Source organism: Dermacentor albipictus, unplaced genomic scaffold, assembly GCF_038994185.2.
Source record: "Dermacentor albipictus isolate Rhodes 1998 colony unplaced genomic scaffold, USDA_Dalb.pri_finalv2 scaffold_37, whole genome shotgun sequence".
Taxonomy (NCBI): domain Eukaryota; kingdom Metazoa; phylum Arthropoda; class Arachnida; order Ixodida; family Ixodidae; genus Dermacentor; species Dermacentor albipictus.
The window spans coordinates 354,091-363,660 of record NW_027225591.1 but is presented as its reverse complement, the minus strand read 5'-3'; positions in this window follow the sequence as shown (position 1 = coordinate 363,660).

The window sequence follows — 9,570 nt, the reverse complement described above, 5'->3', positions numbered from 1 at the left end:
GTGATTTGTGCCCAGTGCCCTAAATGTCAACCTGAAGAAATAGAACAAGGCGTGGGGGAGCTAAGTGAGTAACAATGACTCCCTTGAGCGGCGGCTAGAGCAGTGCGGCTCTAGCGCTGCCTGGTGCGCTTCAACTGGGATAGATCGGGGTAATCCGACTGTCCATTTAAAACAAATGATTGCGAGGGCCGTTGACCATGCTGACGCAATTTGATTTCTGCCTAGTGCTTTAAACGTGAAATAAATAAATTAAGAAAAGGGCTGGATAAACGACAGGAGTAACTATGACACCCTTTAGGTGCGGCTAGCGCAGTGCAGCTCTTGCGCGGTCTGGTGCGAATGAACTGGCATGGACTGACAGAATCCACTGTCCAAATAAAACAAACCATTCTGGGGGCCGTTGAGCATGCTGACGCAGTGTGATTTCTGCACAGTGCTCTAAATGTCGAAGTGAAAAAATGAAAAAAAAGCGTGGATAAAAGACAGGAGTAAGAATGACTCCCTTGCAGTGTGGATTGAGCTGTGCCGCTTTGCACTTTCCGTTGCGCTTCAACTGGTATGGACCGGGAGAATCTGACTGTCCATTTAAAACAAAGCATTGCGAGGACTTTTGACCATGCTGATGCAATGTGATCTCTGCCCAGTCCCCTATATGTCAACTTGATAAAATCATCAAGGCGTGGGTAAACGAAGAGACTAACAATGACTCCCATGAGGTGCGACTAGAGCAGCACGGCTCTGCACTGTCTGGTGTGGCTTACCTGGCATGCATCGGGGGAATCTCACTGTGCACTTAAAACAAATGATTGTGAAGGCTGTTGCCGATGCTGACACTATGTGATTTCTGCCCAGTGCTATTTAATGTCAACGTGAAGAAATGCAAGAAGGTGTGTGTAAGCGGTGAGAGTAACAATGACTCCCTTGAGGTGCGACTAGAGCAGTGCAGCTTTTGCACAGTCTGCTGCACTCCAGCTGGCATAGATCGGGGGAATCCGACTGTCCATTTAAAACAAATGATTGCGAGGGCCGTCGGCCATGCTGACGCAATGTGATTTCTGCCCAGTGCTCTACACGTGAAACTGAAGTAAATAAAAAAGGCATGGATAAACTACAGGAGTCACAATGACTCCCTTGTGGTGCGGCTATCGCAGTGCGGCTCTTGCGTGGTCTTGTGTGCCTCAACTGGCATGGACCGGCGGAATCATCATCAGCATCAGCCTGGTTACGCCTACTGCAGGGCAAAGGTGTCTCCCATACATCTCCAGCAACCCCGATCATGTACTATGTGTGGCCATGTCGTCCCTGCAAACTTCTTAATCTCATGCGCCCGCCTAACTTTCTGCCGCCCTCTGCTAAGCTTCCCTTCCCTTGGAATCCATTCCGTAACCCTTAATGACCATCGGTTATCTTCCCTCCTCATTTCGTATCCTGCCCATGCCCATTTCTTTTTCTTGATTTCAACTAAGATGTCATTAACTCGCGTTTGTTCCCTCACCCAATCTGCTCTTTTCTTATCCTTTAACGTTACACCTATCATTCTTCTTTCCATAGCTCGTTGCGTCGTCCTCAATTTGAGCAGAAACCATTTCGTAAGCCTCCAGGTTTCTGCCCCATAGGTGAGTACTGGTAAGACACAGGTATTATATACTTTCCTCTGGAGGGGATAATGGCAACCTGCTAATCATCATCTGAGAATGCCTGCCAAACGCACCCCAGCCCATTCTTGTTCTTCTGAATATTTCTGTCTCATGATCCGCATCCGCTGTCACTACCTGCCCTAAGTTGATGTATTCCCTTACGACTTCTAGTGCCTCGCTGCCAATTGTAAATTGCTGTTTTCTTCCGAGACTGTTAAGCATTACTTTAGTTTCCTGCAGATTAATTTTAGACCCACTCTTCTGCTTTGCCTATCCAGGTCAGTGAACATGCATTGCAATTGGTCCCCTGAGGTACTAAGGAAGGCAATGTCATCAGCGAATCGCGAGTTACTAAGCTATTCTCGATTAACTTTTATCCCCAAATCTTCCCAATCCATGTCTCTGAATACCTCCTGTAAAATAAAATGCCCAAATAAAACAAAGCATTTTGGGGGCCGTTGACCGTGCTGACGCAGTGTGATTTCTGCACAGTGCTCTAAATGTCAAAGTAAAGAAATGAAAAAAAGGTGTGGATAAACGACATGAGTAAGAATGACTCCCTTGCAGTGTGCATTCAGCTGTGCCGCTTTGCACTTTCCATTGCGCTTGAACTGGTATAGACCGGGGGAATCCGACTGTCGATTTAAAACAAAGCATTGCGGGGACTTTTGACCACGCTGACGCAATGTGATTTCTGCCCAGTCCCCTATATGTCAACTTGATAAAATGCAACAAGGCGTGGGTAAACGAAGAGACTAACAATGACTCCCATGAGGTGCGACTAGAGCAGCAAAGGTCTGCACTGTCTGGTGTGGCTTACCTGGCATGCACCGCGGGAATCTCACTGTGCACTTAAAACAAACGATTGTGAAGGCTGTTGCCGATGCTGACACTATGTGATTTCTGCCCAGTGCTATTTAATGTCAACGTGAAGAAATGCAAGAAGGTGTGTATGCGATGAGAGTAACAATGACTCCCTCGAGGTGCGACTAGAGCAGTGCGGCTCTTGCGCAGTCTGCTGCACTCCAACTGGCATAGATCGGGGGAATCCGACTGTCCATTTAAAACAAATGATTACGCGGGCCGTTCACCATGCTGACGCAATGTGATTTCTGCCTAGTGCTCTAAACGGCAAAGTGATGAAATAAAGAAATGCCTGGATAAAGGACAGGTGTAAGAGTGACTCCTGTGAGGTGCGGCTGGAGCAGTGCAGCTCTTGCGCGGTATGGTACGCCTCAACTGGCATGGACGGGCGGAATTCACTGTCCAAATGAAACAAAGCATTCTGGGAGCCAGTGCTCTAAATGTCAACGTGAAGAAATGCAAAAAGGTGGGTATAAAGGACAGGAGTAAGAATGACTCCCGTGCAGAGTTTATTGAGCAGTTTCGCTTTGTGCTATCCATTGTGCTTCATTTGGTATGGACCGGTGGAATCCAACTGTCCATTAAAACAAAGCTTTGCGAAGACTTTTGATCATGCTGACGTAATGTGACTTCTGCCCATCGCTCTAAATGTCAACGTGAAGAAATGCAACAAGGCATGGCTACACAAAGCGAGTAACAATGGCTCTCTTGAGGTGCGGCTAGAGCAGTGTGGCGCTTGCGCTGCCTGGTGCGCTTCAACTGGCATGGACCGGGAGAATCCGACTCTCCAAATAAAACAATGCATTTTGAGGGCCGTTGACCATGCTGACGCAATGTGATTTCTGCCCAGGTCTGTAAATGTCAACGTGCAGAAATGAAAAAAAAGGCGTGGTTAAACGACAGGAGTAAGAATGACTCCCTTGCAGTGTGGATTCAGGAGTGGCGCTTTATGCTATCTGTTGTGCTTCAACTGGCATGGACCGGCTGAAACTGACTGTCCACTTAAAACAAAGCATTGCAAGGACTTTTGACGATGCTGACGCAATGTGATTTGTGCCCAGGGCTCTAAATGTCAATGTGAGGAAATGGAACAAAGCGTGGGTGAAGGACGTTAGTAACAATGACTCCCCTGAGGTGCGGCTAGAACAGTGCTGCTTTGCACTGTCTGGTGTGGTTCAACTGGAATGCACAGGGGGAATCTTACTGTGCTTTTAAAAGATATAATTGCGAGGGCGGTTGACCATTTTTATGCAAGGTGATTTGTGCCCAGTGCCCTAAATGTCAACCTGAAGAAATAGAACAAGGCGTGGGGGAGCTAAGTGAGTAACAATGACTCCCTTGAGCTGCGACTAGAGCAGTGCGGCTCTAGCGCTGCCTGGTGCGCTTCAACTGGGATAGATCGGGGTAATCCGACTGTCCATTTAAAACAAATGATTGCGAGGGCCGTTGACCATGCTGACGCAATTTGATTTCTGCCTAGTGCTTTAAACGTGAAATAAATAAATTAAGGAAAGGGCTGGATAAACGACAGGAGTAACTATGACACCCTTTAGGTGCGGCTAGCGCAGTGCAGCTCTTGCGCGGTCTGGTGCGAATGAACTGGCATGGACTGACAGAATCCACTGTCCAAATAAAACAAACCATTCTGGGGGCCGTTGAGCATGCTGACGCAGTGTGATTTCTGCACAGTGCTCTAAATGTCGAAGTGAAAAAATGAAAAAAAAGCGTGGATAAAAGACAGGAGTAAGAATGACTCCCTTGCAGTGTGGATTGAGCTGTGCCGCTTTGCACTTTCCGTTGCGCTTCAACTGGTATGGACCGGGAGAATCTGACTGTCCATTTAAAACAAAGCATTGCGAGGACTTTTGACCATGCTGATGCAATGTGATCTCTGCCCAGTCCCCTATATGTCAACTTGATAAAATCATCAAGGCGTGGGTAAACGAAGAGACTAACAATGACTCCCATGAGGTGCGACTAGAGCAGCACGGCTCTGCACTGTCTGGTGTGGCTTACCTGGCATGCATCGGGGGAATCTCACTGTGCACTTAAAACAAATGATTGTGAAGGCTGTTGCCGATGCTGACACTATGTGATTTCTGCCCAGTGCTATTTAATGTCAACGTGAAGAAATGCAAGAAGGTGTGTGTAAGCGGTGAGAGTAACAATGACTCCCTTGAGGTGCGACTAGAGCAGTGCAGCTTTTGCACAGTCTGCTGCACTCCAGCTGGCATAGATCGGGGGAATCCGACTGTCCATTTAAAACAAATGATTGCGAGGGCCGTCGGCCATGCTGACGCAATGTGATTTCTGCCCAGTGCTCTAAACGTCAAAGTGAAGTAAATAAAAGAAAGGACGGATAAACGACAAGAGTAACAATGACTCCCTCGTGGTGCGGCTATCGCAGTGCGGCTATTGCGTGGTCTTGTGCGCCTCAACTGGCATGGACCGGCGGAATCATCATCAGCATAGGCCTGGTTACGCCTACTGCAGGGCAAAGGCCTCTCCCATACATCTCCAACAACCCCGATCATGTACTAAGCGTGGCCATGTCGTCCCCGCAAACTTCTGAATCTCATGCGCCCGCCTAACTTTCTGCCGCCCTCTGCTAAGCTTCTCTTCCCTTGGAATCCATTCCGTAACCCTCAATGACCATCGGTTATCTTCCCTCCTCATTGCGTATCCTGCCCATGCCCCTTTCTTTTTCTTGATTTCAACTAAGATGTCACTAAGTCGCGTTTGTTCCCTCACCCAATCTGCTCTTTTCTTATCCTTGAACGTTACACCTATCATTCTTCTTTCCATAGCTCGTTGTGTCGTCCTCAATATGAGCAGAACCCTTTTCGTAAGCCTCAAGGTTTCTGCCCCATAGGTGAGTGCTGGTAAGACACAGGTATTATATACTTTCCTCTTGAGGGGATAACGGCAACCTGCTATTCATCATCTGAGAATGCCTGCCAAACGCACCCCAGCCCATTCTTGTTCTTCTGAATATTTCTGTCTTATGATCCGCATCCGCTGTCACTACCTGACCTAAGTTGGCGTATTCCCTTACGACTTCCAGTGCCTCGCTGCCTATTGTAAATTTCGGTTTTCTTCGGAGACTGTTAAGCATTACTTTAGTTTCCTGCAGATTAATTTTTAGACCCACTCTTCTGCTTTGCCTATCCAGGTCACTGAACATGCATTGCAATTGGTCCCCTGAGGTACTAAGGAAGGCAATGTCATCAGCGAATCGCGAGTTACCAAGCTATTCTCGATTAACTTTTAACCCCAATTCTTCCCAATCCATGTCTCTGAATACCTCCTGTAAAATAAAATGCCCAAATAAAACAAAGCATTTTGGGGGCCGTTGACCGTGCTGACGCAGTGTGATTTCTGCACAGTGCTCTAAATGTCAAAGTGAAAAAATGAAAAAAAGGTGTGGATAAACGACATGAGTAAGAATGACTCCCTTGCAGTGTGCATTCAGCTGTGCCGCTTTGCACTTTCCATTGCGCTTCAACTGGTATAGACCGGGGGAATCCGACTGTCCATTTAAAACAAAGCATTGCGGGGACTTTTGACCATGCTGACGCAATGTGATTTCTGCCCAGTCCCCTATATGTCAACTTGATAAAATCAACAAGGCGTGGGTAAACGAAGAGACTAACAATGACTCCCATGAGGTGCGACTAGAGCAGCACAGCTTTGCACTGTCTGGTGTGGTTTGCCTGTCATGCACCGGGGGAATCTCACTGTGCACTTAAAACAAATGATTGTGAAGGCTGTTGCCGATGCTGACACAATGTGATTTCTGCCCAGTGCTATTTAATGTCAACGTGAAGAAATGCAAGAAGGTGTGTATGCGATGAGAGTAACAATGACTCCCTCGAGGTGCGACTAGAGCAGTGCGGCTCTTGCGCAGTCTGCTGCACTCCAACTGGCATAGATCGGGGGAATCCGACTGTCCATTTAAAACAAATGATTACGCGGGCCGTTCACCATGCTGACGCAATGTGATTTCTGCCTAGTGCTCTAAACGGCAAAGTGATGAAATAAAGAAATGCCTGGATAAAGGACAGGTGTAAGAGTGACTCCTGTGAGGTGCGGCTGGAGCAGTGCAGCTCTTGCGTGGTATGGTACGCCTCAACTGGCATGGACGGGCGGAATTCACTGTCCAAATGAAACAAAGCATTCTGGGAGCCAGTGCTCTAAATGTCAACGTGAAGAAATGCAAAAAGGTGGGTATAAAGGACAGGAGTAAGAATGACTCCCGTGCAGAGTTTATTGAGCAGTTTCGCTTTGTGCTATCCATTGTGCTTCATTTGGTATGGACCGGTGGAATCCAACTGTCCAATAAAACAAAGCTTTGCGAAGACTTTTGATCATGCTGACGTAATGTGACTTCTGCCCAGCGCTCTAAATGTCAACGTGAAGAAATGCAACAAGGCATGGCTACAGAAAGCGAGTAACAATGGCTCTCTTGAGGTGCGGCTAGAGCAGTGTGGCGCTTGCGCTGCCTGGTGCGCTTCAACTGGCATGGACCGGGAGAATCCGACTCTCCAAATAAAACAATGCATTTTGAGGGCCGTTGACCATGCTGACGCAATGTGATTTCTGCCCAGGTCTGTAAATGTCAACGTGCAGAAATGAAAAAAAAGGCGTGGTTAAACGACAGGAGTAAGAATGACTCCCTTGCAGTGTGGATTCAGGAGTGGCGCTTTATGCTATCTGTTGTGCTTCAACTGGCATGGACCGGCTGAAACTGACTGTCCACTTAAAACAAAGCATTGCAAGGACTTTTGACGATGCTGACGCAATGTGATTTGTGCCCAGGGCTCTAAATGTCAATGTGAGGAAATGGAACAAAGCGTGGGTGAAGGACGTTAGTAACAATGACTCCCCTGAGGTGCGGCTAGAACAGTGCTGCTTTGCACTGTCTGGTGTGGTTCAACTGGAATGCACAGGGGGAATCTTACTGTGCTTTTAAAAGATATAATTGCGAGGGCGGTTGACCAGTTTTATGCAAGGTGATTTGTGCCCAGTGCCCTAAATGTCAACCTGAAGAAATAGAACAAGGCGTGGGGGAGCTAAGTGAGTAACAATGACTCCCTTGAGCTGCGGCTAGAGCAGTGCGGCTCTAGCGCTACCTGGTGCGCTTCAACTGGGATAGATCGGGGTAATCCGACTGTCCATTTAAAACAAATGATTGCGAGGGCCGTTGACCATGCTGACGCAATTTGATTTCTGCCTAGTGCTTTAAACGTGAAATAAATAAATTAAGGAAAGGGCTGGATAAACGACAGGAGTAACTATGACACCCTTTAGGTGCGGCTAGCGCAGTGCAGCTCTTGCGCGGTCTGGTGCGAATGAACTGGCATGGACTGACAGAATGCACTGTCCAAATAAAACAAAACCATTCTGGGGGCCGTTGAGCATGCTGACGCAGTGTGATTTCTGCACAGTGCTCTAAATGTCGAAGTGAAAAAATGAAAAAAAAGCGTGGATAAAAGACAGGAGTAAGAATGACTCCCTTGCAGTGTGGATTGAGCTGTGCCGCTTTGCACTTTCCGTTGCGCTTCAACTGGTATGGACCGGGAGAATCTGACTGTCCATTTAAAACAAAGCATTGCGAGGACTTTTGACCATGCTGATGCAATGTGATCTCTGCCCAGTCCCCTATATGTCAACTTGATAAAATCATCAAGGCGTGGGTAAACGAAGAGACTAACAATGACTCCCATGAGGTGCGACTAGAGCAGCACGGCTCTGCACTGTCTGGTGTGGCTTACCTGGCATGCACCGGGGGAATCTCACCGTGCACCTAAAACAAATGATTGTGAAGGCTGTTGCCGATGCTGACACTATGTGATTTCTGCCCAGTGCTATTTAATGTCAACGTGAAGAAATGCAAGAAGGTGTGTGTAAGCGGTGAGAGTAACAATGACTCCCTTGAGGTGCGACTAGAGCAGTGCAGCTTTTGCACAGTCTGCTGCACTCCAGCTGGCATAGATCGGGGGAATCCGACTGTCCATTTAAAACAAATGATTGCGAGGGCCGTCGGCCATGCTGACGCAATGTGATTTCTGCCCAGTGCTCTAAACGTCAAAGTGAAGTAAATAAAAGAAAGGACGGATAAACGACAAGAGTAACAATGACTCCCTCGTGGTGCGGCTATCGCAGTGCGGCTATTGCGTGGTCTTGTGCGCCTCAACTGGCATGGACCGGCGGAATCATCATCAGCATAGGCCTGGTTACGCCTACTGCAGGGCAAAGGCCTCTCCCATACATCTCCAACAACCCCGATCATGTACTAAGTGTGGCTATGTCGTCCCCGCAAACTTCTGAATCTCATGCGCCCGCCTAACTTTCTGCCGCCCTCTGCTAAGCTTCTCTTCCCTTGGAATCCATTCCGTAACCCTCAATGACCATCGGTTATCTTCCCTCCTCATTGCGTATCCTGCCCATGCCCCTTTCTTTTTCTTGATTTCAACTAAGATGTCACTAAGTCGCGTTTGTTCCCTCACCCAATCTGCTCTTTTCTTATCCTTGAACGTTACACCTATCATTCTTCTTTCCATAGCTCGTTGTGTCGTCCTCAATATGAGCAGAACCCTTTTCGTAAGCCTCAAGGTTTCTGCCCCATAGGTGAGTGCTGGTAAGACACAGGTATTATATACTTTCCTCTTGAGGGGATAACGGCAACCTGCTATTCATCATCTGAGAATGCCTGCCAAACGCACCCCAGCCCATTCTTGTTCTTCTGAATATTTCCGTCTTATGATCCGCATCCGCTGTCACTACCTGACCTAAGTTGGTGTATTCCCTTACGACTTCCAGTGCCTCGCTGCCTATTGTAAATTGCGGTTTTCTTCGGAGACTGTTAAGCATTACTTTAGTTTCCTGCAGATTAATTTTTAGACCCACTCTTCTGCTTTGCCTATCCAGGTCACTGAACATGCATTGCAATTGGTCCCCTGAGGTACTAAGGAAGGCAATGTCATCAGCGAATCGCGAGTTACCAAGCTATTCTCGATTAACTTTTAACCCCAATTCTTCCCAATCCATGTCTCTGAATACCTCCTGT